The 19,333-nt window shown below is 40.4% G+C and overlaps 1 protein-coding gene across 9 annotated transcripts in view; it reads right to left on the bottom strand.

The window, feature by feature from the left end:
- Positions 1–19,333, bottom strand: part of TSPAN4 (tetraspanin 4) — a 396,192-nt gene that overhangs the window by 129,569 nt on the left and 247,290 nt on the right. The window lies entirely within an intron of this gene.

A 19,333-nucleotide genomic window follows, 5' to 3' on the forward strand; every position in this document is an offset into this window, starting at 1 on the left:
ATACACAGGCAGGAATCCTTTAATTCACAGTCATTTGTGAGAGATAGTACATAAAATCTAATAGGAACATATGTTCAGCCCTTGCAATAGCCCAAGCAGTTCCTCCTCACGACAGCAGTGATAGGCACAGCCAACTAACAGCTTTCCCACTGCTAAGGACATCGGTCCCCATTGCTGTCACAGACAAATCAAATCAATGCAGATGAGAGAGGAGCTGCTCAGCTTCAGTGCATGAGCAGTAACAGAAAGGAAGGAAGGATGGGATGAAGGAAACAAAAGGGGAAGAGGAGGGAGGGAGAGATGGAATCCACTTTCACAGGGTTTGTACTGAGCTAATAGTGTCCTTTAGCTGGCTTGAAGCTTCGCTTTTCTCACAAGACAGTTCTTCAGGGTGTCCAGAAATGCTTGCTGGGCACCAGAGATGAGATGGATTTTATGGGGTTTTGAGGGTATGCTGAGAGGGCAGGAGGAAATGAAGTGCTAATGCTGATCATAGCAAAAACAACTAGGGCCAGCCACAATGGGACAGTGGGAGCATATCTGAAGGGAAAACGAAGGTCTTAAAGGACAAACCACACTGCAATGCCAGAGACAGTCTGTGGTCTCTGAGATACTCAGAAATAGCACTGTGGCACCACTGCCCGTGTAAGCCTCTTTGTGGTTACAGCAGCCATCTGCACCCTCTCAAAAATTAAAAAGCAAAACCCTTCATATTACCGAGTCAGTGGTGTGAGTGCAGGCAGGAGATGGCAGTGCACTTTGTAACAGGCACTCTCTTTCCAAATACGTTTCCCATTTTCACGTAATATATCTGAATTGAAAGGAATGAAGCTTAAAAAAAATTTAGAAGCTGTAGTTTACATGGCATTTCCCAAGCTCCAAGCTGAATGGGGCTGACGGACAAGGCAGAACCAGGACTCCTCTCCCATGCCCCATCATTTACACAAAGGGTAAGGCTAGATTAGAGATGCATAGTAAAAAAATTAAAACATTCCAAGTAAAACTCCTGTTTTGTAAAAGCTTGGGTAGTAATTCCTTCTCTTTACTTCTCAAACTTTCCTTTCTGCTTAGACATCTTTATTAACATCTTTATTGCACTGAACTGATTAAGAGGACGAAACCTGGTTTGTGTCCTGTCTGCCAAGCAACATTGAATCCGACCTAACAGATTGAGTCTCCCTGAGCTTCCGAAGAGCTCTGAGTTTCGACATAGCTGCAAGACCTCTGAATGTACACAGTTTTGCTTTGCCCTCCCAGTGAATGCAGATGACTTGCTATAAGACCAAATGCTTTTGCCCAAAGCCATCTTTCTTAACTCAGCACAGTGCACTTGGATGGTGCCCATAACTACTTTGGGGAAACAGTGCACCCCTGCACCCTACCAAGGCAAAAAAAATTGTCACATTACAAGGTGTTTGTACTTGGTGGGACAGAGGTAGATAAACATCCAGGATTAACACTTTACGCTGTGAGCAATACATTTCCTCAGGTATATCTGGTGTTCACGTGGCATATCCCACTACTTGACAGTCCAAAGGAGACATTAGACCTCCTGGGTATCTGCGCTGAGCCCTTGGATAAGAGTGGTGGCATGGCCAGCAGCAGGTGCTGCTGGGCTTCTGATGGATGCATTCCAGGAACATCTGTGAGATGGGATTTGAGATGTGCCTAGATTGCAGATTTTGGCACGTGTAAACTGCGAAGTAGGCCATGAAGCACAAAATACTGCTTTCAACTCCGTATTCCTAATATACAGCAAACTTTTATTCCCTTCTTGAACTGCACTTCATTTAATAAAGTATAGAAAATTTGTTATTGGGGTAGATACCCCAGCTTTCTGATTAATGACACTTGTACAACTGGTGGCACGCTGAATCTCAATGAAGTTTGGAAAACAATTATTTTGTGAATTCTATGGTGAAGAACTAGAGAAACAGGATTGTTTTTTCAAGACAATGCATTTTTATGCATAAAGATATTTTAGTGCAATTGAGAAGCCCAGCCTTTGTAGTCAGTGAGAGTTACACTTGTTTATTGTGCCTGAATAAATTTGGCACAAGAGTGCTCTCGGGCTCAGCTCTAAGGTTCATCTATACTTGGGCAGTACAATCTGCATTTCTATATTTCAAAATATTTAGGTTCATCAATAAAGCTAAAGGACAGTGAATTAAAAATCAATACAAAGGCAGACTTCTTAAGGCAACAGAGAGGGAGTTCATGGAATACATAATTGCTCGAATTCATTAAAGACAGGTGCAGGTAATGAATTTTAAGAAGGAGGCAGTGTTATCATTATGCGACCTCACATAAAGTGGGCAGTGAAAATCACACTTTGGAGTGCGAATTGACAGATACAAAGGTCATGAAGTAACTCCTCTGCCTTTTCAACCTTAAGTAAATTACTGCACCACCGATTAGATAAATTACTGAACAGAGCTGAGGGTCACCTTGATACAGCTCCATGGCTGTTACACTGGTGTGCTGGTACACCCCAGGAGGGAGTGAGCTAATCCAATATGGCAAAGTCTGCATTAACAAAGCACTGTTTCCTCCTGCATTTATGACATAAGAAAGCTTGAAAACATCTCTCATCCATCCCAAAACATAGAGAAAGAAACTTTTCATCTGCCTGGCTAGAGTAGTGACCTTGGACAACCTTCAAAAGAAAATAACTATGTATGAAGTATAAGCGCTCTTCTGACATAATGCTGATAGAAAGAAATCTTTGTAATTCCTCAGATTTATGCTTTCAGAAGAGAGAGAAAAGTGAAAAAGGAGGAAATCCTCTGCCAACACAGGCAGTGACAACCACATCTCATTTCAAATTAAAGTTCTCTTTTAATCTCAGCTGAAAACCAGCATCAGTGCAACACTCAAAGACAACTTTAAACATGCAATGCTGGACTGCAGTTAGTTAAGGGAAATCTCATCCCAATTACTTGTGGCACTTTGAATAAGCTGCTATATTTTTGGGTTTTTTTTTTTAGTCTGCTGCTCCATGTTTGTGATGGCCATTGCCTTGTTTACAGAGAGCACACAAAGGCAGAATCTCCAAAAGAATTAGAAAAATTTTGAAGAAATACCCAAATACTTCACCTGAAACATTTAAAGCATTGACTACGCTAATACCTAAATTCAGCTGCTTAACAGGGCTAATATGAACTAACAGTAACTGAAACCTAACCAGATGGCAGCTGTTTTCTCCCTAACCAGTAATGACTCTGGGTAGTTAATACCTTAAACCCCTGCCCCAGAGCAGGGATGGAGGCTTAGCATGACCCTTGCTTTCCTAGCACCCTGCTCGGCCAGGTTTTAGATTTCTTCTTTCTTTGTTTGACAATAGTAAAACAATCCGTTAGTGGGTTTTAGTGATCCATAAATCTCTGACAGCAGTGGGAAATAGGAGAACTTTCAAAGCAGCTCTACAGCAAAATCTGGCAAGGTCTGACTGGTATATTGTACAGCCATCAGCAGACGGAAGATCTCTGTCACTGAATAAAATCTGTAGAAATGTAAATTGTAGGAACACTAGAGCTTGCTAAACAAACACACAATTCCACAAAAACAGCATTATCCACTGAAAAACTGACTATGCTGAAAAACACTAAAAGGAATTACTATCTCCACTTAAGAAAAATGTAACTAAAGTATCTCATTACAGAGTTTCTTGCTGCAGGGGAGTCTGTCATTTTATTGGCTTTTTTAGTGTGAACTGTCCTAAAATTTTTCATTGAAGTTGGACTAAAGAAATAATCAAACTGCATTTCCCTACCAGCATGTTGATTTATGTAAATTGAAGTACGGGGCTGCATTTTCTAACACAAACTAGATGGCCCAAAAGATTACATTTCCTATAATGCAATGCAGATCTTCCTCTGAGAGATCTGTACGATATATTATGGAAGCTGCATAATTCCAAATAATCCCTGGAGATGCAGTTCAGAAAAGCAGGCCAACCCAAAAGGGAGAATGGAAAACAAATCATGTCTTAACAGCAATCCCCATCTTGAATACAGTTGAAGTACCACACAGGCTACTAAACAGGCTCAGAATCAAATACTTCAGAGCCAAACTGTTGATAGGACAAAGGGGAATGGTCTTAAAACAAGACAGGGGAGGTTTAGGTTAGATATGAGGAGGAAGTTTTTCACTCAGAGGGTGGTGAGGCACTGGAACAGGTTGCCCAAGGAGGCTGTGGATGCCTCATCCCTGGAGGCATTCAAGGCCAGGCTGGATGTGGCTCTGGGCAGCCTGGTCTGCTGGTTGGTGACCCTGCACATAGCAGGGGGTTGGAACTAGATGATCATTGTGGTCCTTTTCAACCCAGGCCATTCTGTCATTCTGTGATTATATGATTCAATCAATAATAGAAATTTAGCACTTCCAACCTGGAAAGTGTTAAGATACCTCATTTTGATTAAAGAAAAGTCAAACGGGGCTTTCTGGCATTCTTACTATGTTAAAATGTCTCTTATTTCTAACAAACCCAATGTTCAAATACAGGCATTCCCACTGTGATGGGAACTCTGAATTTTTGCTCATACTAATCCCAGTTAATTTTCTTCTTTAATTTCAAAGGCAACCCTGAAGACACATGTAAGCAGAGCCACTTATCCTTTTGCTCAGTTTTGTTTTGTTTTCCATTAAAAAAAAAGTCTCAGTTCTCAGAAATGTGGTTGCCTACAGTGAAGTTTGGAAAGCCACTGTTCAGATGCTAATCAAATGAGTACGGATGCATAGGCAGGCACTGAGCATGGAAAGAGCTCAACAGGTCGTCTACAGAAGAGCAAGCCACATTAACAAGTTTCATCAACGCTGATCCATATTAGCAAGTACCAACATTCACAGGGAAAGCAGTGAGCTTCTGCTAGCCTCCATTGTTCATGATGATCCTCCCAGACACCAGGTTAGCTACCTCTAGCATTACTTAAAGGTGATAAGCTTGAAACCACACTGATTATATAAATACAAAAATCACGACTTTCCTATTGCAGGGAAAACCTCCAACAACTTTAAGTGGTGTGGTGTTCAACCCTGTGTATTTAAAGCTTTCTATCCTTGGGAAGTTGTGTTTCACTTTGAACTGTTATCCAGTGTGGTTTGGAGGTGATGTGACATTATAAGCTGCTATGTGGCAGGTATCTAAGGGGATGTGAACAGGATGAAAGATGACTATTGACATCACAGCCCACTCCACAATCACCACTGCAGGGTACTCTAGGCCCAATCAGCTTTGCATGGTTATGCTACCCAGATAATTCAGGAGGTATATGCATAAGTTGGACAGGATTTCTCATATGCATCGTTTTGTGCATCTGGAAAAATTATGCTAATGAATCATGCCTTGTACCCTTTACCCATCCCCTTTCCAAGAATTCCCTTACTATAGAAACTAACAGCACAAAAAGTCAATACAATCAGCATGTCATCATCATCATCATCGCCACCATCCCAGCTCTCTTTCCCCATCTGTTAGCTGCACAAGCTTCAGCCACCCTTATCCCTCCCATCCCACGCTAGTGCAACCACGCTGAGTCAGCCACTATTGTCTGTGTCAAACAGTCCTGTGCAGCACGAACCTGTGTGGGAAAGTTCAGCTTAATCCTAGCTGTTAATCAGTTTATGCCCTGAAGTATTTATTGTGCTAAGGCTTGCACTTCTACACAGGTTTCCATCACTGGGAGGACAGTGCCACTAATAGCTTGTCACACACTCAGCAGCTCGAGGAAAAAATTTCTTCTGGCTGAAGGAAGTTTCTCTTTTGGGATTTTAATGGCTGTGTGGCAGGTTCCTCATCACACCTTTCTGCTGACAAGCCGTGCTCAGAAAGCATCACAAGATAGAGTACTGTCTCCCTACTTCTTCATTTACTCACATTTATAATGTAGCCGTGCCGTGCTGATCACATTTACCTTTTGCAAAAAGCCATCCAGCCCAAAATGGTACCACACCAGCCATGAGAGGACTGAAGAGCTGCTAACTGAAACTGGAGACCGCCTATCAGTGAGAGAAACAGCAGCTCTTGCTCTTTATTCACCTTTTTGAAAAGCCTGGAGAAAAGGGATGAATCATCTCGATGGAAACAGGAGCCGCTCGCCTTCAGGTTACTGTTTCAGGCTCAATCCCCAATTTAAAGCCAGAAAGACTCTGTTATCTCCTGAAGGTTATTTACCGATTTTTAAGGAAATTGCTAATAATAAGTCACACTGTGTGGAGTATTTACCTACTGCCAACTAAGCGCCTATCCTAAAGCAGCACTAATATGAGGATAAAGCACATGGCACCTTCACATCATCATGGCCCAAGCATATCAGAGATCAAGAAAAATCTCAGCCTCCTTCTGAAGGAGGTGGCACAGCCCTGTCCTTATGGCTTAACAGGCAGTACAGTTAAACACACAACCACAAAGGGAGTGATAACTACCTCTGATGCTGTTGCAGCAATACTAATTACTGACAAGCATCTGAGGCAACACAAAAAGACTCCAGAGACCTCCTTTATCTGAAGATCACTGGAAGGCCAGAGTTTTGGGTACAAATACAAACATGCAACCAAGCACACACAATCCTGCCAAGCTTTATTCCACCTGTTTCTTGAGCGTGACATTTGCTGAGCCCAACAAAGGCAGCTCGTAGTGCTCACTGCATGGCCAGAGCCAGGCAGGGCCCTCAGCCCATCCCACAGCACCCAGCAGGCTGGGGACACCAGAAGGGCCATTGGTTGCCTCTGATGATGTGAGGTGATGAGAGGCCTGGGTTTGCTCAAGGAGTCCAGTTGGGAGCCACAGGAGAAGGTCTTTGGACAGAGCACCACATTGGGCCATTTTTAAAAGGAAGAACTTCACTTTCACTTCTTTTACTCTCCTAAATGCTTAATAACAAGAAGTCTGTAACAGTCAACTGCTGGCCATGCAGATTTTTTGCATTCCTGCTTCTGTTCAGGTTAATCTGTTTTTCAGCCAGTCAGCTGAAAAAACCCCGTGGAAACTTCAGAATCCTTCCAGAGCCCTTTCTCTCCAATATTCCCCTCCACTCACCAGGCTTATACTCAATATTTATGATTATAATTAGTTTGTCCCTTAAGAGAGTAGCCGTCTGTGAAAACTTTAGAACGTGGATTCTACGTTTCACATTAATAAGCCTCATAAATAAACCTGACTTAATTTACGATAACTGCTTTCCTACAAATACAAAACTTCCAGTCCAATTTCTTACTGGCTTTTTAAAACGTTTTTCTTGTTGCTGTTGTTTGTACCAGGGCACGTGTTTATAGCTACAACTGCTTTGCACTGTAAAAAGAAAAAAAGGCAAAGGAACGGTTTGATCCCCTCTTGCAATTCTGCAGTAATAACAGTTGAAAGAAATGTAAGGTAACAGCAGTGAATTTATACTTGCTGGGAAAACTACTGCTGCCATTATGTTTTGAAAGACGCATTAAAAAGAAGTGTTAGGGGCTTCACTCTCCCTCATGCCATCACGTGGTGCACAAGAACTATTTCTAATATCGTCTACCTGGTATAAAACTAGCTGCTATGACATTATTTTCTGGTTAGAGACTTGGCCTGGGGACTTAGAAAATTAAAACTAGGACTCAATATTTGACTGTTATGGATTTCCTGTGTTTTGTTGGATATAGAATTTCATCCATCACTCTAATTAGTTATCATCTATCTAATTCCTCCTTCATTCTTACAGAGCAGCCATATAGCTGATATATATGAATTCTAAGCAAGCGCTCTACTGGATTACAGTCCCTCTCTCCTGCATAAAAAGACCTCATTTACAGAAATAAAATACTGTGAAAGGTGCTCCCTTCTTCACATTTCTGCTGATCACTGAGGTCTAACCCAGGCTAAAGAGCATAGGCATTGCCTCTTGGCCTCTGTGGAAACCCACGTGGTGTACAGGTGCAGTCAGGCAAGTTGCTTGGCACAGGAGCATTTCTACACTAGTCACAGATCTCAGCTACTTCAAAATTCTGTCTTCAATGCTTCTACTCTAAAGGAGCTGGGATAAACGGTAAGCAACTAGGGTCAACTCAAAAAGGCATCTCTGCTCAATGTTAGTTACTGCTGAGGGGATGTTTATAAAAAACCCGTTTTACAAAACATCTCTGCTTCTAGCTGTATGTTGGCTGTGACCACCACACACATCCCCTTGTGCTTTAACCTTGAAGGAGGCGTCTGCAGAAAGTTTTGTAGAGGGTAATCAGTACATACTGCAGAATCACTTTGTGTGATCCGAACAGTAAATTTGTGCTACATCCTGCACATAGTAAATAGTAAATAGTAATCTACTGATTACTATTTAAAACAGATTTATCATAAAATCACCAATGTTGGAAAAGACCTCTAAGTTCATCCAGTCCAACCGTCTACCTATCAACGTTTCTCACAAAACCACATCCCTCAGCACAACATCTAAACCTTTTTTTACACCTCCAGGGTCAGTGACTCCACCACCTCCCCGGGCAGCCCATTCCAGTGCCTGACCACTCTCTCAGGGAAGTATTTGCTAACGTCCAACCTGACCTTGGCACAACTTAAGGCCACTCCCCCTTGTCCTTTTGCCCTGTCTGAATCCTCTTCATTTCATCACTTGCCAAGAATCTCTAAGAGAAACCATTTTGTTAATGTATTATTACACTTCAGTCTTGCACATTTCCTCCTATTTGAAACAACACCACATACAGCAGAGCACTTTATCTCTTTTGTATTAGTTTGTTTTATGTGGATTTCCTTTTTTTTTTTTCCTTTATTTTTAAGAAGACATTTCTGCTATCCAGTCACAGCTCTGGATGACCACATGGCATTTATTTCTTATTTTAACAGCATCTGAACATGGAAAGGAAGTGGTTTCAATGGATTAACGTTATTCAAGACTCTTATTCATATTCTCCATTAAGTTATTGCTTCCACGCAACAACAATTTCAAAAGTGGGTTCAGAAATACATACTCAGATTCTCTCCAAGTTACAGATGACATTGCTAACAGAAAGCAATGTAACAGCAACTTGGCTAGTTATAAGAAAGTCAATGACGTGTAGAGGGATCCACAAATGACATAGAGATGCACAGCACTATCTGTGTAACAACACAAACTCCCACCATGTTTGTAATAACTTATAATAAAAAAGCACTTGCAGCTCATCAACATTATTAATATCCACCATGCTTATCTCAAGCTTTGTTCTGTTTAGTGTTTTTCTTATGGTTCCAATTCCTGGAGCCAGAGATAACAGCAGAGTCTCAGCTAACAATAAAAATCAGTTGCAATCATGGTTTCAAAGAATGACTGAAAAATACAAATTTGAAGACTTAAGAAGGAAGATGGGGGAAAAATATTGCTCAGATTTGTGTTTAAAATATCATAGTTTTCCAGGTAGAGACAAGAATGTTTGACTCCCCACACAAGACCTGTCTTTGTTAATCCTCATCAATTAAAGAAACTATACAGTAAGCTTTTGAGCAGCCTTACTGAAATGCGAATTACATAAAATAGAGAAGTATAGAAGGACTTAAGGTTGCACTTGCCTTATCCTTATTCCAAGTCTCATGAATTACAAGTTGTAAGCTGTAGGCTGGAACTTGAGAAAAACGTTATTCAAGTTCATGTGAATAGAATCATTAATATTTCTTCCTCCATAGGAAAAAAGAGTTTAAAAGGAAAACAAACAAAAAAACACAATCGCCTGTCTCCAGAACTTGAAATAAACTGTGCCATACCAATCTAGTTGGATGAAAATTACAACTGACCCTCTGGATTTTATCACCTCAGACTATGAAAAATGAGGAAAACAAAGCAACAGGACACTTAAAAAAAAAAAAGTATTTCCTCCAGCAACATCTTAGTGACTACTACCAATGCAGACAGTGATCCCAAAACTTAAATAAATGAGTTTTTATATAACAGCTTCCATATAGACCACGTAAGTCTCACCAAAGGTATAAGGAAACAAAGATGAGAGAGTACTGACATGAAACTATTAGGTTTTTTTAGTGCTTCCTTCCCTGGGCCCATCTGCACTCTCTACAGAGATGCTGAAGTAGCAAATGGAACGGCTACACATGCACTTACATACCTTACTAGAGGCTGTAAACATGGGAGCGTCATGAGAAAACATGAAACAAGCTGAGATGCAGAAATTAGCTCCCATTCAGCTTAGGTTCATTCAATCTGAATGTCATTCAGCTGAAGCAAAAAAAAGCAAAGGCAAACAGAGGCACACTTGAAATATTCGAAGATTTGGTGAATGAGACAGCAAACTAGAAATAAGCTTTTACAGTTTCTTTCTGATTTGTCAAAGCAAGAAGATGAATGATAAATCAGTCATGATGGTGAGGTCAAAATTAAAAGAGTAAGGTGAATATTAGGTTAGTTTTTCCTTAAAATCTTTTAGTATTTTTTTCTAGTGAATTGAATGATAAACATTTCTGAATAAGTTACCTTTTTCTAAGTCTTGATTCATACTTCAGTACATTTTTGAATATGTGCTTAAGCTCTTTTGACAGGGCAACTTATTTAATCACGTGCTAAAGTACTTTTCTGAACTGAGATCTAAATCAGCAACCTTATAAAAGGTTTGTTCAAATCAATGAGAATCTTTTTATAGACCTTACTAGGAGCTCGATCAGTCACTAAATGAAAGAATGAACCAAGAGGTGGAAAAATCCAAGTTGCTTCTCCTGGAAGAATTAAGTCTTAAACCTATGTAGGTAGTAATAACTTTCTTTCAGACTCTAATATTAAATGACAGCACTAATAATACACAATACCAAGTTATTAAGCATCTAGTCCCGAGCCATCCAATTAGTCTGCTGCAATGTAATTAAAACAAAAACAACACTAACTCAAAAGTGAAATTTGCAGCAGTTGAGATGAGAAAACCCAAAGAATAAAAGTTCATTAGAACTAGATGAAATTCATATCCAGATTGGTCTAAACTCTGGGTAATTAGCTTGAAACAGCTTGGCATTATCCAAGGAGGATATGGATAATTGGGTTCAACATCCCTGAAGATCTGCTATGCTTCTTGTGACAATAAACCATTTGCGCTTTGAAGCTGCTTCCAGCTTTCTCAATCAGCCTCATCTTACATGGGCTATTGACCTGATAATTTACTTGTCAAAACTTGTTAGTCAAGGCAGGACAAAAGCAACAAGGCATGTGGGTAATCCAAGAGATTAATTTGTCGTGATGACTTTCTGGGATCCTAACCATTGTAGCGGAGATCAAACAGCTCTGAAACAGTTTAGACTATGCTAGAGATGACATGGTAGAAGGAAAGAAGCAGGCCAATAATAACTTTACTATTCTATCCAAGGTGGTTAGAGAAAGATAAAGCCAGGTAAGAAGCATATCCAACAAAGCGCCTCATCACTTGACTTCAGACTCAGCTGCAATGCTATCCTCTACTTAAAATATATATGCTTTAAATTACATGTCAGGTAAAGGCTTCTCTTAATTCATTGTCTTCCACCTTTAACCGCCACTATGACTGAGACAGGTTATAGTTGAAGAAAGAACCGAGCCCCAAACTCTGACTATGGGGATTATTTTAGCCTTGAGTTGCTGCATCACGAAATACGACATTGCAGAACTGGCAGATCCTCCTCTCATTTATCTCAGCTTCTCTCATCTGAAAGACCAGATTGCAATTTTTCCAAAAAGACACGTATCTTTTTTTCTAAGGCTTAAGAAGGAACATCACATTTCAATCGCTCCTCATGTTATCCAAAGAATCAGCTGATCCAAAGAAACAACAACAGTGACCCGACAACTTTCCGCTATGCCCAAAATGATCCTTGGGCAGGTCCACTACCTCTCGTGGCTTCTCCTGATTGATAGTAGCCTGATGTTGACTGAAGTTCACCATATTTCTTAAATCTGTCTGTTTTAAATACAAAAGGAATAAAATCCTATTTGTTTTATTGTTCCTGATTTTATCCATACACAAATCAAGAAGCAAATGCCTAAAACTGTGTAGCTGGATTAAAATGCAGGATGAATGTAGGAGTCAGATTCTTCAGGAACATGTGGATGACTCTGGAAGGTGTGACATTTGACTGACAACTATTCCTCTGGAGAAAATAAAGTGCATTCATATAAAAATAAAAAATATCTTTAAGTATTAATATGAATGGAACAATTGGGTTTTTAGAAAAAGAGTAAATGTGGTTATGCACCACAAGAATATTACATGAGGACAACGCTGTCATTTTCCTACATTAGTCTTGCAGAAATAAAAAAGGTAAAAACAGAACTTCTAAATATTCAGCATGTCAGGTTCCAATGCCAGAAGCATTCCAGTCCCAAAAGTATGGCAATACAACTTCTGCCTAGCTATTTGCTATAGCAGAAATACAACTTCAAAAACTTGTGAGTTGGAGAGCACATTTGTTTTTATCAGCTATGCCGTCTCCTCCAGCAATATTCTTGGCAGCTGGGAAGGGATTCCAGAATAGGAAATGATGTCAGTTTGCTGGGTTGCTGGACAGTTGGTTTTTAACCTGAAGAATTCTGCCCCACTCCATGTAACAAATCTCCCAAGCAGCCTCTCTTCCATCAGCTCGCTCTGTATGTGAAAGTCTGACACTGGCAGAGAAAAGGCATCAGGGGAAATAAAAGCAGCAAACCAAATATGCAAGGTCTTTCACATCTCACTGATGAGCAGACATCATCAGCTATAGCAATAAAAATAGTTCCTTTCCTGCATGCACCTGAGAGAAAAAAGCAAAATTTAGTTCTCAATGCAAATCTCAGAAAAAGAATTGTCTTGGGGGAACGTAAGTAGGGAAATTCTAGAAACACAAAAAAGTTTCTTTCCAATAAAAATCAATTATCACAGTGCAAAAAAATTGCATGTTTGCTTTGTTACTGGTATTAAAGATTGCTTATTTTTTCTATGCACATCATTCATTGTTTCCCTCATCAATCAGCACAAAACCTGGCCACTAAAAGTTATTTGCTATTGATAAGGCTCACTGTCTGTGGATAGACACGAATGTGTTAATATCAGGCATCCCGTTCCTTTGGGCAGCTGAGGAACTAAGGATGTGAGACTTCTAGAAAGCCTCCCACCATCTTCCCTATGGCACTTCATGGGTAATTTACAGAAACACAAACTCAAAGCCAAAATAACTTTGTGAAATTCTTCAAGAAGGTGTATACACAGGAGTATAGACCAGATGATCCACTGTTCATTTCTTACCTTAATAGAAATGAAGCCATTACCACAGAGGAACTAAAGGAGCATGGTATCCATAAAAAAAAAGAAAAAGCTAAGACATCAAAGGTTACATGATTTGCCCACTGTGATAGGGAAGGTTCTTCTAGAGTGAAGAAGAAAACATTCTGATTCTGCTGACTTTATCTTGCCCATATGAAATGTGAGAGCTTTCCCCTCCTCTTTTAACCACATATGTGATTTTGTAGAAGGATGGGAAAAATATATTGACTGTAAAGATCACTCAAGCCCTTTTCTTGACTTTTTCATCTAGTTAAATGATGATGGACGAAAAAAAGAACATTTTGTAGCAATGAGTTAGTGAAGATACTGTGAATATTATGAGATTTCCCCACTGCCTCATAGCCATCTTGTTACTACTTGTTTGTAACAGGGATACTTAAAATCTGACTAGACAAGTAAATGAATGACCGGATGTTGAATAACCTGATGTAGCAAAACTTGCTTTCAGCTGGCCTAGATAACCACCAGACATTATTCCCAACAGAAATTATTCTATGATTCTCCAGCTATCTCCTATCACTTTTTGTCAGTCTGAGGCAACTGAGAGCTATTCTTCCTCAATCACCTTCAGACTAACAATGCAATTAACTCAGTAGTGAATGCAGCTGTCACTGCATAGGTGAAGGCCCTAAGGTTGCCTCCACTCCTGAAATGGGATTCTGTTGTAAGCATTCAATGACTCACATTCACTTAGACCCAGAACTGGAAAGACCACAAAATCCTGTGGTACTGGACATAACAAACACATTCTTAAAAATAAGATGGACAAATTCAAACATCAAAAATTCAAAGATCTCATAAGCAGAATGAAGTCCAACATTTGATAAAGTTCTCTACACAGTGCATGAATTATGACTCTAAGCTTCAGCCTTCTTACATACACTTTATCTGACAAAGCAAAAGCTGTAGGAATCTGAATCTTGGATGTGTACAAAAAACCCCTCAGGCTGAATACTGCAAATGTGAATGCAGAGACCATAAAACATAAGTGGCAAATTCTGCTAGCTCTTTCCATGTTCATCCTGTACAACATTAACTACAGTATATGAAAGGGAGAGTTTATGTGAAACAAAGCAGAACCATATCTTCTTTTTTTATTAAAAAGTATTTATGCTTTTGGTAGAGTTAAGCCTCCTAGATGTTTCCCGGTGCATGAAAATTCATCATAGCTTAGAATAAATGTAAGTGCTAGTGTGGTATTTTTAACGTAGCAGCAACCACCTCTTGGGAGTTCTTGAAGACCAAGGAGTATTCTCAGATCAAGACAGCACTAAAATGCATGTAATGAGCTGGGAGTTATTTTAAGTTGCAAGATCTATAGAAGGTAGGTCACTGCATTCCTGAGTAGAAAATGATCTGCAATTATTTTCGCTTCTTCATGGAAAAGCAAGACCCAGTGCCCTCAAGTCAAAGTCAGAAACAAAGCCTCAACTCAGAACTAATTCTCACAAGTAGGCAGCAAGGTACACATCTTGGATTTGTTTATTCTTCTGACTACTGCTGTCATTTTGAACTTTCCTGACTGTGCAAGCTTTTTAATTCACCCCAAGTGACTTCTCTGCTATAGCAGAATCGTTCAGTACACTTTAACTTCTACTCATTCAGATTTGTGTTACAGTGTTGGCACAGCAAAACTGGCTTCCACAGATGGAGATCTTTCCCTTAATAATTTGTCCTTTCTAAAGCTCATCCATCTACCAACGAACATTTCCTTTCCTTTCTCTCTAGTTTTACCCTTCATTTGTCATACTTTTCCTCTACTATATTCTGCCAGATTCTTCAACCATGCGGCTCATAATTATCACCAAGACTCTTTTCTTTACCCTCCAGGCTGCTCCTATGATTTCACGTATGCTATTTGAATCCTCAGTGCAATCAAAGGATTCAGGATAAGATTTGATAGATCAGTGTGAGATATCTGAAAGGCAGTTAAAGGAGAAGTTGCCTTTCCTGTTACAGTACACAATTCAGCAAAACCAAGCAGACCTCCCACCTTGTTTCTATGGCCATATCACACCACAGATATTCAGAGTCTGATACATCCTATTTATCACTTTTCAAATTACTTGTTTCTTTCAAATGTAATCGGAAATTATTTTTTATCAGACGTATTCACTTGTCATTTCCGTTACAAGTTTTGTTCTCATTCTTTTTCAGCTTTCCAGCTTTGTCACTATTCAGTTCCTGTCTGCCTTATCTCTTCTGCTTGATACGTACTGGAGCTACCAAATTGCAGTCTCTCAGATACATTTACAATTTATTAAGAAAATAGGAAAACTGTATGGAAGACAACAGATGTAAGTCATACCAAACATCCATATATTAGCACTTGCCTACCTTTCTTTCAACAATTTCTAATGAGTACAATGTAGGAAGTTGCCTGAAGTGCTCAGCCAAATGTTCCAGTATAATGCTGATATATTACAATATATAGTACATATATTTACCTCTTTGCTTTTTTCTTTTTTTTCCTCTTTTTTTTTTTTTTTTTTTTGTTCTTCTTGTTTTTTCCAATGCCATCCAAAATGCAATACGGGATTAAAAGACCAAATAGGAAGATGGGATTTTTAACATCATTACCTCACTGAAATAAGCTGAGCAACGGTAGTTTAACCAAGCTGAGAATATGGCCCTATTTATTTTTGTTGAAGATACACTTTTTCTTACAGTACATTAGTAGTCTAACCAACTGACAATTACACATTTTGCTTCAGCTGAAATTGCTGGTCACAAGCACCATTAAATACTTCAGCACCACCATACTACGGCAAGGCAAAGGGTTCTGTTAACTCTATCCTTGGTCTTGACAGTCTCATGGAAGTATCAAGAAGCACTAAAAATTCCAGAAAACATTAGATAGTGAATCATACCAACTGCAGTTGATCGTGGCCACTGGAAATTGCTGTGTACCAGCTAGAATTCCCAGAAGAAACTCAGCTCTGTGGCATGGAAACAAAATGTACAGGGAAAAAAAATATAAGATTTAATTACAAGAAAATAGGCAGTTGATGGCATGAGGCAGAATGAGGAGATGCTGTCAGATGAACGGAGGGAGTGAATCCTGGTTCACTATTGCATATTTTTAGCTGAGTGCTTTTTAACAATGTCTCACACCCAGAGACAGCAACAACATTGGCTTACCTCAAATAAACTGGGGAAAAACACCAAGAGGGAAACACACGCCTTGGCCCCATTACAGACAGAGTCAATGACCAGCCTCAGCAGCTCCCTGCTACTGGAATGATATGAGCAGTGGCTCCAGTGATGCTGCTCCGCTTCATATATAAACCTCTCATTCACAATAGGAGCACATTGTTTTTTGATACTCAGCTTGACATCCCCCGTTACATGCAGTGCCCTTGCAGTGGGATTGCTGCCCAATCTCTTAGTCCCCAGCCTGCACAGCTACTCTGCAAGAGCTGGATTTGGTATTTCTTGTTAAGGGCTCTCCCTTGGATTATCCTCAGGTTCACAGGAAGCCTCTGAGAAGAATCTCATCCTTTGGTACACATCCACAGAAGCCTACAGTTCTTATCTCAGGCTTTGCAATGAGAATTGGTCACAGCTACGGCTTTTTCTCTTCCTTCTAAAAAAACGGTTCCACCACCAAAGAAAATAACAGAGCACCAGCAACATTACTGCCTTCCCAAATATGAGTTGTTAAGTGCCTCAAGCATCCTTCTCAGTACAAACGTTTGAAGGGAGAGTTATTTTCCCTAGGGACAGTGATACTGCCACTGTGTAAAAGGCAGAAAAACATTCCCATACATCTAGCCAAAGATTCGGCATCAAATTCAAATGACACGCACTATAAAGCAGGAAAAGCCACACACAGCAGCTGGTATCTAAAATGTGGTTTGGGATGCCTCTGAAGCATTAAAGAACCTCTCCTAAATATCACTGTATTTCTACTTTTCCTCTTCCAGGAAGCAGAGACTTAGCCTACTAGATTCTGTATTGCTGTAGCTTTCCACAAGTACAGGATGTCTTGCACTTAGCAAAATAGAGTAACACCTCCTTCTGAAACCACACAAACCCTGTTCTGTGCCATTCTAACATAACCTTGTGCTTCTGAAACTGAAATAACGTTACTGTCTAACCCTTGCCATTTTTGGATACCCAGGCGTATCCCAAGAACTTTTACTGCCTTCGTGACTAGGTAAATGGAAAAGTACTCCCTTGGGATTTTCTTCTCAGGTAATACAACAGCAGAAGAAAATGCCAATTCCTTCGGTTATAGCCCTGCTAGGCCTTCAATGGTCTGCAAAGATGCAGAATTTGCCTGTGATCCTTGAGCCCTGCAGACATGCAATAGTTAACCATTTAAAAGCACTGACTCATGATAAAAGCAGTGGACCTCAGCAGAATCACTTCGACCAGAATGATCTCAAGGTCCTGAAGGAATAGAGATTGTAAGTACAGTTCTTAAGATCATGTCTCTTTAATAGACATTTCATTTGATATTGTAGCTACGAAATGGAAGAGTTTTTAGCTCTTTATTCCCAATGAATAGCTATTTAGACTTAGAACAGAGATTCTTATGGCTAATGCAACCCAGTCTGTGAATGCAACATGACAACATTGCCTAGCACTGTTTCTTGTGAGCTCAGAGCTAATGCAAGGTCGACTTCATAGTGCACTTTCTTAATAAAAAAGGTCTGTAAAACACAAGAAATCATTTTTCAGATCCACCCACGTTTCTCTCCTAGTTTTCTCTTCTCCACATTAGATGTCAGTAGATGCTCCCACCTTGGGTTCTTTCCCCTTTCTCAAATTCCTGGCAGATGGAGGGTTACTCCATTTTCAGCTGCAGTCACTAGGCTCACACAGTTAGCACACCAACTGCTGAGCAGTACCTACAGTGTGAAATGAACTATTGGTTCAGGTCACATTTCTAGCTGACAAGTCTTTACATCAAAAAAATGAAAGTGATTTGCCTTTGTGAACCCGAGAACATATTCAGCAAAAGCACTAAAGACCAGAGGCTTGTAGGCGACCAAACCACTTTTCCTAAACCCCTCTATTTTCTCACTGGCCCTTGAATCATTCCCAAAAAATGTTGAAGGGAAATGAGATTCCTTGGGGACGTCTGAAAGAATAACATTTTTAGGAATGAAGAGCACTGACTGTAGTCCAGCCACAGGCTTGTAGGTAGTACAGGCAAAGGAAGCTGCTATTGACTGACTCTTTCAAGGTCATCCATCTGCCTGTAGTTTGCTTCCCTCCACCTCAGGCTTGTAAAACCTCTGCAGGTAGCTCCTAAGCAATGCATAACAAAATGCAGGTTGGCACTTTGCTCTTGAAAAAGAGCAGTATGCTCCTGTGCTGCAGAAACAGTGCAGTCCATACCTCATCAGGCCTCTCCAAGATGCCCAGAAAAAATTATGTAAAAGCAGCTGCTCTGGAAGGAAATCAAGCAATTTATAGCTGATTTATCTCTGCCACGTATCTGGAAAGCATGTCTTCCCTTTCTTAGAGATTGAACAGGTCAGGGATACATGAAAGCCTATGAAAAAAATAAAATAAAATAAAGCTAAAGCCACGAGCTTTCAGATCCACCAACATTTAAAGCAGCAAGAAACTACTGAAGATCCCTGACCAGGCAGCACACACTTCCACCTACCAACCTCCCTGGAGGCCCTGTTTCAGCTGCTGTGGGGACAGGCCTGTCCCCAGCTCCAGCCCTAACAATCAGCTGTGTCTAACAACCTGGAGTCCCACATGTTGCTGCCACCACCCCTCTGCCCCCTGGCTGTGTCACTGCATGTGGCCCAAGGGCCCCAGCCTCAGAGGGAGAAGCCAGGCCTCCCTGAATCCTAAAACTCACCTCACAGATGATGTCTCATCTATTATATGCACAATCTTGTACTAAAAGAAAACCAGATAAGACAGACGCTCATGAGGCACTGAGAAAGAAAATCCCTAGTATGCTTCAGATGTGGTTTTTGCAGAAGTGCTATGAAGCCTCTGTGCTGCATCTCGCCTATAGCACTCCCTCCTCTCTGGTCTGCAGGGAGCTGAGAAGCAGGGCTGTCAGCTACAAGGAGCTAAGACAGACTCCTGCTACAGGAGAGAAAATCACTCA

Source organism: Meleagris gallopavo, chromosome 5 (assembly GCF_905368555.1).
Source record: "Meleagris gallopavo chromosome 5, MGAL_WU_HG_1.1, whole genome shotgun sequence".
NCBI lineage: Eukaryota > Metazoa > Chordata > Aves > Galliformes > Phasianidae > Meleagris > Meleagris gallopavo.